The 16,449-nt window shown below is 44.8% G+C and overlaps 1 protein-coding gene and 1 long non-coding RNA gene across 2 annotated transcripts in view; both read right to left on the reverse strand.

Annotated features, from left to right (window-relative positions):
* LOC122466622 overlaps positions 1 to 14,824 on the reverse strand; it is a 32,144-nt gene extending 17,320 nt beyond the window's left edge. Inside the window, exon 1 of the long non-coding RNA XR_006292278.1 lies at positions 14,610 to 14,824. This is a non-coding gene — a long non-coding RNA (uncharacterized LOC122466622). The remainder of the gene's footprint in view (positions 1 to 14,609) is intronic.
* Positions 1 to 16,449, reverse strand: part of SORCS3 (sortilin related VPS10 domain containing receptor 3) — a 501,281-nt gene that overhangs the window by 461,383 nt on the left and 23,449 nt on the right. The gene's annotated exons all lie outside the window — the stretch shown is intronic.

Below are 16,449 nucleotides of genomic sequence, written 5' to 3' on the forward strand. Positions count from 1 at the left end.
AGAACTCCACTCTGCCACAGACTTGCTGTGTGACCTTGGGCAAGTCACTTCATTTCAGTTCCTCAGTCCCACAACCCATGTGGAGTTAATGGGTTAAATTCAAAGGTCCTTTCTTAGGTGGTCCCTCTAGCCAGCTCCAAGCCGACAGGGATACCTCGGAGTAGGAACTAGAGTATTAATTTCAGGATTCATTTGTTATTGATAGGAAAGCAAAGCAAGCTCCCAGGCTCTGTGGTAATGCTTGCTTTAGAGATGTCCATTAGACAGGTCAGAGAGACAGATAAAAGAACAGTGAAAACACCAGCCCCTTCAGCAGATGAGTGGCTCCAATTCACAAAGGGGAGAGGGAATGATAAATACTCGTCATCATTGTTTATATTGCCGTTGCGCCTAGAAGCCCCAAAACCAAGGTTGTGCCCCTATTGTGTCAGGTGCTGTACAAACATACAGGGTCACAACCGTCCAACTGCTGCTGTATCGTGTTCCTTGATGCATCTTTTTCAACCCTAGGAGTGCAGCATGCTGCCCATTCATCCAGTACTCCCTGTTGGCTAGAGGCAGATAAAGTCCTCTACAAAAAGGATTCAGACACCCCATTCTGCAATGCTGCTCCTTGCACTCTGCTGGAAAAACCCACACACCGTTGCTGTATTCTCCAGTTGGCTACGAAAGCCATTTCTCCCAGGACAAACAGCCCGGTATCCTCTCCACAACTTGAGTGCAGCTGGGTAGCCAGTGAGCAAGCACCACCTACTCCTTCAATTTCAGTTTTACAAAGCAACCTGCAATTACTGTTCCTTTGCAAATGGTCGAAAGCACAGGGGCTGTGCCAGAACTCAGGTATCATGCAACAGACAGGCTGGCTTTCAGAAGGGGGCTCAGCAAAGGAGCCAGACTCCACTTCCCATAAGCCCCTAATGACCATAGCTAAGGAACAGGTAATGTCCTACAGCTGTGCCAATAATGGATTTTTCAATTCACTGGGAGTTTAAAAAAAAAAATGGAAAAAATTCATATCCAGTTGAACCAAAACCGAAACTTTTTGGCAAATCAAAAGTTAAATAAAATCATTTTGGGTCAAAAAAATGTTTTGAGAAAAATCAAAAAACTTCATTTCAGTTTTGACCATCTTTTTTTTTTTTTAAATTTTGAAACAAAGATGCCTTGAACCGAAAAAAAAAAATCAAAGCAGTTCATTTTGAAAGTGCCAGAATTTTTTTTAGGTTTCTTTCAGACAAAGAAATTTGGCAGAACAGATAGGAATTCACAAAATGCAAATCCACATTTTTCCACTTTAAAAAGATCCAGAGGGGAAATGGGGGCGGGGGGGAAACAAAAAACTTTGCCCAGTTCTAACATGGTTTATCCAAGAGCTCTTAGCTCTGCATCCAAGTTGGATTTGCACTCTTTCCCCTCCATCTGTCCATTTTCTGGTGTATTTCTCCATGCACCCCAATTACCCTTATATGTGAAGGCCTCAATATCTTTTGTCGACCTGTGAGGCATGGAAGAATTATTCCCATGAGGAACTGAGGCACAGAGAAGCTAAGTGACTAGCTCAAGTTCACAGAAGGAGTATGTGGCAGAGCAAGGAATTAAACCCAGTTCTCCTAACAGCCAAGCTAACTCCCTAGCCACTATACCATCCTTCCAGTTTGGTCACAACACTCTCCTGCCATGCACTACGGGCAGTGGATACTTGGTCATGGGGGTGAGAAGAGGGCCGACTGAAGCCCTTCATACAATTAGAGGCTCTGAGGCACACTAGCTGGGTCTCTAAGAAGGAACAACAAAAAACTTAAGGGAACTATGTAGCCCCTGCAGCTGGATTTGAACCAGCAACCTAGAGGCAAATGACTAATCCCACCATCCCTCAGAAATCCTCCTTTGAAACAGACTGACACCATGAGTCCCCAGGTGGCAGCAGCTGCACCAGCCCCAGAAAAGACTACACAGTATCTAGCAGGTGGAATGATAGCTGGAGTTTATTCCCATCAACCCTTTAAGTAAACTGGGGCCTTTGCAATCTGCTGCATTTGGATCCTTTGCCGTCTGCTCCCCTCACCTCCAGCTGCAGCTTCCAAACAGCCTTGTTCCCCTTGACTGGAACCCGTCCCGCAGGCAGAGGAAGAGAAGTGGACGGTAAGCTGACACAAACTGCATTTCCGAACCATTCACGATTCCCCTCAGCAGCTCATCCCAGAGGAGATGAGCCGTTTTCCCTTTGTGTTTTCACTACAAGAGAGGGGCTGTCTAAGCTGAGACTTAAGGGTTAAATAAAAGATTGGATTTTCTTCAAGCCATTTTCTTCAATGGAACAGTTCTCATTCCAAACTGTTCTTCCCTCCCCCTTGCTCCACCTGGGAGTGGAGACAGGCACATCTCAAAATGTCAAGCAAGAATTTCCAGCCAGTTCCATTGCTTTGGCGAGGCCTAGCACCCTGCTGTCCCGCACACCCACAGTTCTCAGTGACACCTGTGTAAATCAGGAGCAATACAGTTGATACCAGTGGGGTTACTCCAGATTTACAGTAGCATCGTGAGCATTACACTTTCCCAGGAGGCAAGTAAAACATAGGTGGGATTTTCATCACAGAGAATAAAAATAAAATAAATAAATAAGTTTATGGTTCCCAGTTGTGCGGGACCATTTGCACAGAAGCCGCTACACCAGAAGCTGTGGAATCACTCACTTAGAAAAGAAATACCATGCTGTTTCATGATCCTTTATTTTCCAAAAGCCATAGAAAATCATCACTCAGACTTGTGCAATGGCAGTGTCTAGGTTCTTATCCTGTGCCCATCACTGTGGTTTAGGGGCACAGCCAGCAGGGCTGTGCAAAATATGTGTAATGAAATCCCAAAGCCTCAAAGATGGAGATTTCTACACTTCATTTTAATTTCCTCAGACTGGCCCAGGTTCACTCAAAACCACGACCCGTTTCTTCAAAGCTTCGCCTTGTTTGAGGGGACTCCCGGGCTTTATTGAAACTCAAAATTCTGTGGTGGCACAGATCACTTTGCACCATGAAATGTCCCTCACCTGTCTGTGAAAAGCACAATTCTGGAGAAACCAGAGAGCTCTGAAGGAAGCTGGAAATATTTTTTCCATGAAATTTCATCGAAAACATTCCCCATTTCTCCACAGCCCTAATTGTTCATTTCGTTTCGTGGTAGCAAGGCTGCCAAAGTAGTACCCTGACATAGCACTTGTGATCATGTCTCCCTCTCAGGGTTGATCCCACTGACTACCACAGCCTACTGCTAATTAACAGTTAGTGGAGCTGCTCTTTTGGGTAAGGAGCTGTGTGTTTTGTGCTGAAGGCTGCCAGTTCAAACCCTATCAACAGCTGTGGTCTGCGTATAGTAGCCAGGATTTTACACAAACACACACACCACACACACACACACACACGAGAGCGTGAACTTTAATCTCGATGCATTTGGGATTCAGGCTCCCTTCTTGCAGACTCCATTTATCATTAGCACATCTCCTTCAAGCTGCTGGGGGGTGGGGGGGGTGAGATATTAAGGTGCTTCATTCCCATGAAGTGAAAGTAACTCCAGCTGCATTCCCTGGGGGCCTGCTAGGATTCACTGCAACTCAGAAATCTGTCCCAGGTGGAAGGTGCTAACTAATGAACTAGTGAGGAAGACAGGCCTGGAATAACCTCAGCCTCTGAATTCATATGGAAAGAGTCACAAAGTAACAAGCCTGCAATAACAAACTGCACTCTCACCAACCCTGCCATCCCCAACAGGCTCTGGGGTTGCCCCAGAGTGCTCCTGAAATCTGTATACTTCCCAAGCTAAGGAAGCCAACTAATGCTCCTGAGGACTATATGCAGGTCACGTGTCAGACAGACAAACACGGTATCAATTTCTCACTGGGCCTGTGGCTCAGAAATGATGAGAGCGTCTGGGAGCCCAATGACAGGTTTCAGAGTAGCAGCCGTGTTAGTCTGTATTCACAAAAAGAAAAGGAGTACTAGTAGCACCTTAGAGACTAACCAATTTAAGCATAAGTTTTCGTGAGCTACAGCTCACTTCATCGGATGGGCTCAGAAAATGTAGCAATTTGGGATGAAATTGAATGCAACACATAGCCCGTATGAAAGAGCAAGCAGAGGGCCATTTGCTGGTTGGGAAAACGCATACCTGGATTCTCATTGTTAAGCACAAGAGGTTGCAGGTTCAGACTCTGGAAATTGGGTCTCTTGAAAGCTGTAGGGTAGGAAGCCTTTGGGAAAGTCCTGATTCAGGGCTCATCATCACACGCTCTTCTCTGGCCTGCCTCAGTTTCCCAGTGACACCACAATTTAGTCTCTCCAGCATCACCAATGCAATAAGCTGTGGCATCTCCAGAACTGGATGAAGATGTTATTGTTTGACTAAGACAACTCATGCGCAGGCTCCTCAGGAAGGGGAATGCTCCTGCATACATAAACCTAACATAGGACAACAGGCTTTGCTCAGGCAAAACTCCCACTACAGTAATTAGGAGCTGCAGCTCCTAGTTAAGCTAACTTTAGGCACCCAGATTTGAAAATGTTGGCCTTAACCTTTGTCACAGCTTCCCCACCTACAAATGGGGACTGTAATAATGTGCTTAATTGCAATGCGTTATTTAGCCACTAGATGTCTCTGTATGCTGTCCACAGTTCCAGAGCCTGGCCCCTGGTAAACAAACTAGAGTGAGCCAGAACTCAAGCTATGTAGAAGCCTCATTGTTCGTGTCTGTAGCTGTGTTTCTTTACAAGTGCCTCCTGTTTCAGAAGACCTGTGATTCCATAGAGCATGGCAGGGTCAATACAATGCCCTCCCAGAGGGGCTGAATAAATGAATGCTTGTACAGTGCTCTGAGAATGCAATTTCATCTTTCCAGCACAATGTATGGGACATACATATAGCAAGGCACATCTTGGGGCTGGCACAGCAAACTATACCCTTTTAAGCCTCCTTTTCCAGGCTGTCAAACCTTAGTCTCTGTAGATCAGCTCTATTTCCTGCTGAATTTTGGACAGAGGACAAGATAGTTTGGGTTTAATGAGGAGAATCGGGCAAAGGATTTCTTTTCATCCAGATTACATGGAATAAGGGGTTATCTGCAGGAGAAGGAGGAAGACTGAGGAGTCATTCCCACCTGAACAGGTTTCAACTGTAGCTTTACTATAATTATTATTGCTATAGCTGGGTACAGATATTTGGAACGCTCAGTTCCAAAGCTAGTATAAAACCGGCTCCATACCAGTTTAGGATCTATGCGCCAAAAGGTCAGGAGAAGGGAGGTTATTGCTTTCCTTTTTCAAGCCTGAAATGAAGGGAAAGGAAAGGAATGAGCGATCATTCTTCTTTCCTAGGATTTATTTACACCTGCAAAGATCCAGTTCTGTCCTCACTTACACTGGGGTGATGCTAGGGTAACTCCATTGCTTTCAACAAAGTTACTCCTGATTTACATCTAGAGTCCATGGGATCAGAATGAGGCCCACTCACCCTGTTATCTAGATGGCTTTGTGATTGCAACTGATTTTGGGGGGAATGTCCCTAATGCATTCGCTCCCAGTTGGGTCACCCTTAAATCCTTCCCATTCTGAGATCATAGAATCATAGACTTTAAGGTCAGAAGGGACCATTATGATCTAGTCTGACCTCCTGCACAACGCAGGCCAGGGAATCTCACCCACCAACTCCTGTAACAAGCCTCTCACCTATGTCTGAGCTAGTGAAGTCCTCAAATCGTGGTTTAAAGACTTCAAGGTGCAGAGAATCCTCCAGCAAGTGACCCGTGCCCCACGCTGCAGAGGAAGGCAAAAGTCCCCCAGGGCCTCTGTCAATCTGCCCTGGGGGAAAATTCCTTCCCGACCCCAAATATGGCGATCAGCTGAACCCTGAGCATGTGGGCAAGACTCACCAGCCAGACACCCAGGAAAGAATTCTCTGTAGTAACTCAGATCCCACCCCATCTAACATCCCATCACAGGCCATTGGGCATATCTACGGCTAGTAGTTGAAGATCAATTAATTGCCAAAATTAGGCTATCCCATCATATCATCTCCTCCATAAACTTATCAAGCTTTGTCTTGAAGCCAGATATGTCATTTGCCCCCACTGCTTCCCTTGGAAGGCTGTTCCAGAACTTCACTCCTCTGATGGTTAGAAACCTGTGTCTAATTTCAAGTCTAAACTTCCTGATGGCCAATTTATATCCATTTGTTCTTGTGTCCACATTGGTACGGAGCTTAAATAATTCTTCTCCCTCCATGGTATTTATCCCTCTGATATATTTATAGATAGCAATCATATGTCCTCTCAGCCTTCTTTTGGTTAGGCTAAACATGCCAAGCTCATTGAGTCTCCTTTCATAAGACAGGTTTTCCATTCCTCGGATCATCCTAGTAGCCCTTCTCTGTACCTGTTCCGGTTTGAATTCATCCTTCTTAAACATGGGAGACCAGAACTGCACACAATATTCCAGATGAGGTCTCACCAGTGCCTTGCATAATGGTACTAAAACCTCCTTATCTCTACTGGAAATACCTCGCCTGATGCATCCCAAGACCGCATTCGCTTTTTTGACGGCCATATCACATTGGTGGCTCATAGTCATCCTGTGATCGACCAGTACTTCGAGGTCCTTCTCCTCCTCTGTTACTTCCAAGTAATGCGTTCCCAGTTTATAACAGAAATTCTTGTTATTAATCCCTAAATGCATGACCTTGCACTTTTCACTATTAAATTTCATCCTATTACTATTACTCCAGTTTACAAGGTCATCCAGATCTTCCTGTATGATATCCCGGTCCTTCTCTGTATTGGCAATACCTCCCAGCTTTGTGTCATCTGCAAACTTTATTCGCACATTCCCGCTTTTTGTGCCAAGGTCAGTAATAAAAAGATTAAATAAGATTGGTCCCAAAACTGATCCCTGAGGAACTCCACTAGTAGCCTCCTTCCAGCCTGACAGTTCACCTTTCAGTGTGACCCGTTGTAGTCTCCCCTTTAACCAGTTCCTTATCCATCTTTCAATTTTCATATTAAGCCCCATCTTTTCCAATTTAGCTAATAATTCTCCATGTAGAACCGTATCAAATGCCTTACTGAAATCGAGGCAAATTAGATCTACTGCATTCCCTTTGTCTAAAAAAAATCTGTTACCTTCTCAAAGAAGGAGATCAGGTTGGTTTGACACGATCTACCTTTTGTATAGCCATGTTGTATTTTGTCCCAATTACCATTGACCTCGATGTCCTTAACTACTTTCTCCTTCAAAAATTTTTCCAAGACCTTGCATACTACAGATGTCAAACTAACAGGCCTGTAGTTACCCGGATCACTTTCTTTTCCAGTCTTAAAAATAGGAACTATGTTTGCAATTCTCCAGTCATACGGTATAACCCCTGATTCGTTAAAAATTCTTGCTAATGGGCTTGCAATTTCATGTGCCAGTTCCTTGAATATTCTTGGATGAAGATTATACGGGCCCCCTGATTTAGTCCCATTAAGCTGTTCAAGTTTGGCTTCTACCTTGAGTGTGGTAATATCTACCTCCATATCCTCATTCCCATTTGTTGTTCTACCATTATCCCTAAGGTCCTCATTAAAGACTGAGGCAAAGTATTTGTTTAGATATTGGGCCATGCCTAGATTATCCTTCACCTCCACTCCATCTTCAGTATTAAAGTGGTCCCACTTCTTCTTTCTTTGTTTTCTTCTTATTTATATGGCTATAGAACTTTTTACTATTGCTTTTAATGCCCTTTGCAAGGTCCAACTCTACATGGCTTTTGGCCTCTCTCACTTTATCCCTACATGTTCTGACCTCAGTAAGGTAGCTTTCCTTGCTAATCCCTCCCATCTTCTACTCCTTGTAGACTTTCTGCTTTTTCTTAATCACCTCTCTGAGATGCTTGCTCATCCAGCTTGGTCTACAACTCCTGCCTATGAATTTTTTCCCCTTTCTTGGGATGCAGGCTTCTGATAGCTTCTGCAACTTTGACTTGAAGTAATTCCAGGCCTCCTCCGCCTTTAGATCCACAAGTTTTTCAATCCAATCCACTTCCCTAACTAATTTCCTAATTTTTTTTAAAGTTAGCCTTTTTGAAATCAAAAACCCCTAGTCACAGATCTATTTTTGTTTATCCTTCCATTTAGTTTGAACTGAATTAGCTCATGATCGCTCGAACCAAGGTTGTCCCCTACAATCATTTCTTCTATGAAGTCCTCACTGCTCACCAAAACCAAATTTAAAATGGCATCTCCTCTTGTCGGTTCAGCAACTACTTGGTGAAGGAATCCATCACCTATTGTATCCAGGAAAATCTGCGCCCTATTATTAGTACTAGCACTTGTCCTTCAGTCTATATCTGGGAAGTTAAAGTCTCCCATGATCACAGAATTCCCATTAGTATTTACTTCTTTAAAAACATTAAAGAGGTCTCTATCCATATCCACATCGGATCCTCGCGGTCTATAGCACACCCCAAGCACTATCCCAGGGCAGGCTCTAGTAGTTTTCTTCCCCAATGTGATTTTTGCCCAGATAGACTCTGTCTTATCCATTCCATCACTTCTTATTTCTTTACACTCTGCCTCATCATTAATATACAATGCTACTCCACTACGTTTGCGGTTATTTCTGTCTTTCCTAAACAGCACATACCCTTCATTACCCGTACTCCAGTCATGACTACTATAATAACAGGTTTCAGAGTAGCAGCCGTGTTAGTCTGTATCCACAAAAAGAACAGGAGGACTTGTGGCACCTTAGAGACTAACCAATTTATTAGAGCATAAGTTTTCATGAGCTACAGCTCACTTCATCGGATACATAGAATGGAACATATAGTGAGAGAGAGAGAGATACACACATACAGATAAGTTGGAAGTTACCCTACAGACTGTGAGAGGCTAATTAGTTAAGATGAGCTATTATCAGCAGGAGAAAAAAAAAAAAAAAAACTTTTGTAGTGATAATCAAGATGGCCCATTTGGACAGTTGACAAGAAGGTGTGAGGATACTTAACATGGTGAAATAGATTCAATGTGTAATGACCCAGCCACTCCCAGTCTCTATTCAAACCCAAGTTAATGGTATCCAGTTTGCATATTAATTCAAGCTCAGCAGTTTCTCATTGGAGTCTGTTTTTGAAGCTTTTTTGCTGCAAAATTGCAGCCTCTCACAGTTTGTATGGTAACTTCCAACTTTATATATATACACACACACACTTACTACATGTTCCATTCTATGCATCCGATGAAGTGGGCCATAGCCCACGAAAGCTTATGCTCTAATAAATTTGTTAGTCTCTAAGGTGCCACAAGTCCTCCTGTTCTTATTCCACTATGTTTCTGTTATCCCTATAATATCTGGTTTCACTTCCTGCACCAGTATCTCTAGTTCCTCCATTTTATTACTTAGGCTCCTCCACTAGAAGCCTGGTTAGAGATTTTTAGCCCTTGTCCAAGACACTCCGATGATGGTTTTTCCTTCCTACTCAGTCATCCTTATAGGGCTCTTAATTTATCAGGCAGCATGGGTGTGCATCCAAACATTTCCTGCATCCTAGTGCCCATCTCAAACACCAGGGAAAAAAAAAAACAACAGAAGAGACTCTTTGGACTTTGGGTTGATCATCTTAATTGTAAAATTAACTAAAGCAGGAAAGGAGAAGGCAGAAGAAAGAAAACAGTGGTTGCTAATAACAAATATGCCCACCTAGCAATCCTTTCCCAGTTGCCTGGCAACCCACAGAAGGCCTACCAGAAAGCAAGGGGGTAATTGGACAAGTGCATTAATTGGGGGCTCCAGAGCAATGTCATTAGATGACTGAGGGGAGAGTCGATAGCTCACCCACTGCCACCATCCTGTACTGAGACGACAAATCAAGAATTAGGGGGCTTCTCATAAGCTTACTACTTCATTTGAAAGGGTTGGGGGGAAGGAACCACTGGAATCAAAAGATATTTTCCTTAGTGTTGCTTTATCTCTGCATTAGCCATTCACATGCGTGGGCTTGTTGGGAGGGTGCAGACCTGGGCATCAGGAGAGCTGGTTCTCATGTGCCCTAGCGAACTCCTTAGAAGGCTCTGAGACTAGACAGCAAGAGAAGAAGCTGAGCTTTACTGATCTCACATATGCACTGCATGAGCATTTTCCTAGTCCCGCCTAAGTGCCTAAAGTCCCATCCCAGTATGTGTGGGGCTCCATGTACAATTTGAGATGGATTCTCTAGGGACAGGCCCTTGGGGCATTCCAAAACCCTGGTCAGGTGACCAAGATGATGTCCCCATGAGATTGCAGGTTCTAGCTCCCACTCTGCCCAGGCTTCCTGGACAAGCTACCGAGGCCAAAAGTGGCCACTGACTTTGGGTGACTCATTTATTAAGGTGCCCAACTTTAGACACTTAGGGCCCCACAATTCCAGCTAAAGGCAATGAGAGCCATGGGGGCTCAGGAGAATTAGCTCAAGTTGGGCACCCAAAACCTGTAGCTTCCCAAATCACTGGCTACTTTTGAAAACGTAGGTGCAGAGTCCCTCGTGCCTCAGTTTCCTCTTCTGTAAAATGGGAGGGAGATACCACCAACCTAGCTCCGAGCACTGTGGTGAGGCTCGATGGACAGCTCCACAGAATTATTTAGAATTAACAAAAATCACAGGGTCTTGACTGAGTCCATAGGATACTGTAGCATGCAATTTTGAGGGTCACGTTTTAATTGGTTTTAAAATATCATTATTTTCCTTACTCCTGTGTAGGGAAAGTGTCAGAACCACCTCCTGATGGGCATACCCACCAGCTGCAAAAGTAGCATTTCTGTGAGCTGGCATCCTCCCCGACCTATGCACAGCCCCCAGCCAGAAGCAGAGACAATCTGCACTGCGGGTCTGGCTCAGAACTCGGACACAACCCCACCCTCGTCTCGAGATTTCCCCCACAGCAGCACCTCTCTCACATAGGGCTTGTAGCCTGGGTTTCCAGGGGACAAGAACAGGATGTGCCTGTCAGAATTTGGCTGACAATCTCTACCTGCTGCAGCAGCTTTTATTATTTATGTGGCTGGTGTTTCGTTACAATCATCGAGCGTATTCAGGTACAACGTAAGTGCACATTAATGAATGAATAGAAAGCAAAACCAGACACATCACCCCCCCTTGCCCCCCCAAAAAAGCCCAGCTGATCTCAGTCACCAGAATGGGGCACAAAGAAACTGGCAGCCTCCAAAGTTACCAGGATCTACACCAACTAATGCCCCACAAATCCAGCCCCTAGGATTGAACCCTAGGGGACCAGCTGGAAGCTAGTGCAGGCTACAGAGCACAGGTGCAACAGGCTCCAGGAGGGAAACACCACAGAGCAGGTGGGCGGCTCTGTTCTTCACTGAGCACAGTCACATTAACTCAGCAAGGCTCTGGGGAGCTGGGCAAAAGCAAAGCAGTGAGTTACCCTCCCTCCTGGTCCACAGAGCTGGAGCTAACTAAGCTTCTCCATAGCTGCTGCTCCAACCTGTCTGGGTTTCCCCTGGCAACCCTCACCACGGCATCTAACCCTTAGGACTGGAGTAAACCTTATGGCCCAAGTACCTGCCTCCAGCCACACCCGCTGCCTGTACCACCCTCCCTAGAGCTGCACCCCACTGCTCCACCAAGAGCTGAGATGCACCAGGCACAAGGGATCTTCCCCCCCAGTGTACAGCAGAACCCCGCTGGTTCCTGTGGGTTGGGACCAACCACAGTCATGGAAGACAGCGGGGGGGAGGGAACATAATTTGGAACTAAGGGACTGATCTGGAGATATGACGTGAAACCCACTACAACTCCCGCTGCCTTTAGGGACAGGCCCAAGGAGAAAATTCCACTCCATAGGGCACGCTCTGCCCTAGCTCATTGCTCATGCTCCCTGCCAGGTCATCCACCCACTGCACGGAACACCGCAGGGCAATTCATTGAGATGCCATCATACCATGAGGCCTCGCCCCACTTTACGGTTTTGCTCCGGCACTAGTCTCAGTAGTGTCTGAGCATCTTTCCCACTCAGGCTAGCAATGTTGGGTCTCTAGTGGACTCAGGTGACCTAGCACAGAACGAGCTGTGCTAGGTCTTAAATCCTAAGAAACAAAGATCCCATTTATGTAGATACAATTGTAGAAATGTAGGGAAGGGACCTCAAGAAGTCATCTCGTCCTTCCCTCCTGTGCTGGGGGAGTCTGGACTAGGAAAAAACCTGGAAATGAGAGTTGCTGCTGGAAAAGATAGGATGTAGGGCCAAACTCTCCCAGCTGCCCCTGTGAAATCCCGCTAAGATCAATGGAGTCATTCATTTTCACCAGTGTAAATCAGAGCAAGAGAGTTGGCCCATCTTGAGCCCCCAGTGCTTTACAGTGTTTTGAGGTCTCAGCTGCCTTTTAAAGCCACTGCATCCCTCTTATCACTTCTTTCCTGCTAAAAAGTGAGGCACATCACCACAACACATCTTCCTTTCCCCAAAACTTACACACCTACATCATGCAGCCGTGAACGGGAGGGGAGGAGGAGGCAGTGCTGTTGTAAGCCCCATGGGCAGGGACCATGTTTTTGGATGTGACTCAGTTTTAATACTGGAATCAGAGGGCCAGATTCTGATACCTTTTGCTTATGGTGAATAGCACCTTACTCCACAAGTGGCCCCATCAAATTCAGTCAGACCTCTCAGAATAAGGTACTTCCATGGTGAGTAATAGTGTCAGAATCAGATTCTGAGATTCCCAGGCCAGAAGGCACCATCGTGATCATCGGGTCTGACCTCCTGTATAACACAGGCCAAAGAACTTCCCCAAAGTAATTCCTAGAGAAGATCTTGTAAACAACCAATCTAGGTTGAGAAGTTGTCAGCGATGCACAATCCACCACAATCCTCAGTAAATTGTTCCACTGGTTAATTACTCTTGCTGTTAATCCAGGCTAAATTAGTCTAGCTTCAACTTCCAGCCATTGGCCAGTGTTCTACCTCTCTCTGCTAGATTGAGGAGTGCATTATTAAATATTTATCCTCCATGTAGATACTAGTAGACTGTAACCAAGTCATTGACCTCTTCTTTGTCAACAGATTGAGCTTCCCGAGTCTATCACTCTGAGACAGGTTGTCTAATCCTTTAATCATTCTTGTGGCTCTTCTCTGAACCCTCTCCAGTTTACATCCAAGTTCCAGCTCATAGAATGAAGGCAACCTTGCCCTTTCTCAGAATTGTTCCCTACAATATAGCTGGTGCCTATCTCTAAATGACCCGAGTGATGGGACTTCTGCTCCCAGTAGCAACCAAGGGTTCCCAATCAAGGGTCAGGTTCCCATTAGGTTTCACACTGGTCAAAAAAGTCGTAAAAAGACAGTCCTTCTCCCAGAAAGCCCCAAATCTCTTTTGATGAGAGAAAGCCACAGGTGAAGATCAGCCACAGGAGTACAAGCTAACAACAAAACAATCAGCGTTTTGTTTAATTAGCTGTAGTCTCTGCTTGCCTATGCTGTACCATTGCACTACCGCGTCACAGACTGGAACGCACACACAGCAGGGCAGACACTACACACTGCCTCTTGGTAACGTAGCAATAGCCTCACCACTGAGCAAGGAAGATAGAGGATTGTGGGGGGGGTAGGGCTGCCAATTTTGGCCGGATGTATTCCTGGAGGTTTCATCATAGGACAATCTTTACACTCCAGGACACTCCGGGAGGGTTGGCAACCCTAGTGCGGGGGGACGGGGACGCGGACTGCTCCTTCGGAGTATTACTGATTCTTGTTTTGCAATCAGATTTAGCTGCAGTAGAGAAAGAGGAATAGCATTGCGGCAAGCAGCCCCTTTTAATTGTATCTTAGGCCTTTTTAGGGTGGGGTGAGGGTGGCGGAAGGGAGAAGGCAGGTGAAAGAAAAAAAAAAAGAAAGAAAGAAACAATATCAGGTTGCCAGCACTTATTTTGTCCTTGCTTTAAAACAAAACAACAAAAACCACCCACACAACAAACCCCCGACAGAACACCACGTTCCCCTCCCAAAACAAAAAGCAATTTTGAAATCTGTCACCTATGTACTGCTGCCGGCACGACGCCGATTAATAATTCATCAAAATATTACAGTCATTACTATGTTTTGCAATAGCACAACAGAACACACTTCTGCAGAGCTCCCCGCAAATCTCCTTGCAAAGCCATTAATAAATAAAATGCAATTCACCATATATTCAATTTGTTGTTTAAAGGCTAAATATTTCATCAGAGCTAATTCATTTTAAACAACCAGAGAGGACTCCCCCTCCAAAAAAATCCCCAGTCCTGCACTTTGCCCAGGTTTGAGATTAAATTACACTTTAAATATTGTATCAGAAATTGAGTTCTCACTGTAATGTTTAGGTAGCAGCTATTAGACCACGAATCCCTGTGGATTGAATAGCCACCGGCTGGCTAGGGACATTCAGAACTTTGTTATGCTGCGGTGACCAGACCTGGGGAAAGATTAGGAATGTAGGATCTAAGAACAGATCACAGCATTGCCTGCATCCAACAGTGGCCAACTCCTGATCCACCACAGAAGGATGGCAAAGAAAAAGCATCTTAGTACAAGATGTAACATCAACACCAACCTCTTATAGAGTGTTTTTCTATCAGGAGGTAACAAGCATTATCCCCAGGTAAAGGTGTGCGTACTATCCCCAGTGAGGTCCTTCTTGGGAGTTCTCCTGCTCTGTTTTTCAAGGGCTCTTTCCCTGAGAAGCCTCCTCTCTCCAGGAGCATTCTCCCCTGAAATCTGGGAACATTTTATTGGGCTCAGGTGCTCATTAATTAGTTAACTGCCAAACAGCAGCCTAGGCAGTTAACTTACAGGTGGGCCAAAATGGGCTCATTCTCCTTAAAGAAGCCCATCATGTGTAGATGGGGCCCTGACTCACCTTACAGGTGGGCCAATTGCACCATGATGCCCCATTTTACAGATAGAGAAACTGAGGCATAGGACAGTCAAGTGACTTGCCCTAGGTCACCCAGCAAGCCACTCACAAAGACAGAAATAGAACCCAAATCTGCTGTGTCCCAGGCCAGTGGTCTATCTATTATGCCACACAGCCTCCTCTGCACAGTGATCCAATGCCCATTGAAGACAATGGTAGGACTCCCCCTGATTTCAAAGGACCTTCCGGCACCATTTTAACAAGGTTATTTAACACAACTGGTTGACCGTTTTTCACTGAAATTTATTTTGGGGTGAAAAATGGCTTTGAGGAAAAAAATTACAGAATTCTGTTTTCATTGAAATTTTCCCATTTCAAAGTGAAAAAGTGAATTTTGCTAAAAATAGTCTGTTTACATTTTTAAAAATTTCACTTTTCAAAGCCTGAACATTTTTACAGAAAAAAAATGTAAACTGAAAACCGGTTCTGAAAACCCAAGTTCTTTTCAACATTTAGTTTTGGCTTTTCATAAAAACTGAAAAATTTTCAAAATTTCTTGTAAAAAAATGAATTGGCAATTTTTGCCCAGGCCTAGTACTTAAGCCCATGCCGAACTTTAAGTGACTAAACAGATCCATTGAAGGCAATGAGAACTCATGTACTTAACGCCAAGCCTGCATGATTTTGCTAATTTTGGCCCTGCATCAGGCCCTATATATTGCTTTCTCCCCATAGATCTCAGTTCCCTGAAACAAGAGTATGTAAACATTTTCATCCCCATTATACAGACAAGGAAACTGAGGCACCGAGTGATGAATGGACTCATTCGCTGTCACACAGGGAAGTCTATGGTAGAGATAAGGAATAGATTCCCTGTCCATTCCCCCAGCTCGAGTACCTAGCCAAATATGCATTGCAACTGCCCCATCACCACCACCAAAAGTGGAAAAAACAATATTTCCTGACACCCACCCACTGATCAGTGTAGACTCTGAAGCGTGAGACTTGATAACGGACTCATTTGGGAGCAAAGCCAAAGTCATGTAGTGATGTACTCTCTTACGTGTTTTATTGTGCAGTCTGCATTTGCATGTGTACTTCCTAAATTACAATATATACCTGTAATAGAACATATTAGAATTGAACTATATGGGCCTGAATCCAAAACCCACGGAAGTCAATGTAAAGACTCCCATAGATTTAACTGGACTTTGGATCAGGCCCTAGATGACAAGCAGTGGCATAAAGTAGGGATACTTAAAGAGGAAGGAGAAGAATGAAAAGGGATTCACAATAAGACACACACACCTTAACAGCACCTTCTAGCCAGGGATCTCTGTGCACTCCACTCACTTTAACTCATTCACACTCAGTAGCTAAGGATACTAAATCCATTCAGGATCAAAGCCCATTGAAATCAGTGGAGAAACTCCCATTGAATTCCATGGGCTTTGGTCAGCCTTCACAGAGGTGTAGCGGGAGCAGGATTTGCTGCTCAGGGAAGCAAGCAGATGGGTAGTTGGGCTGGGGTTGGGAA

The sequence above is a fragment of the Chelonia mydas genome, chromosome 7, assembly GCF_015237465.2.
Source record: "Chelonia mydas isolate rCheMyd1 chromosome 7, rCheMyd1.pri.v2, whole genome shotgun sequence".
Lineage (NCBI taxonomy): Eukaryota > Metazoa > Chordata > Testudines > Cheloniidae > Chelonia > Chelonia mydas.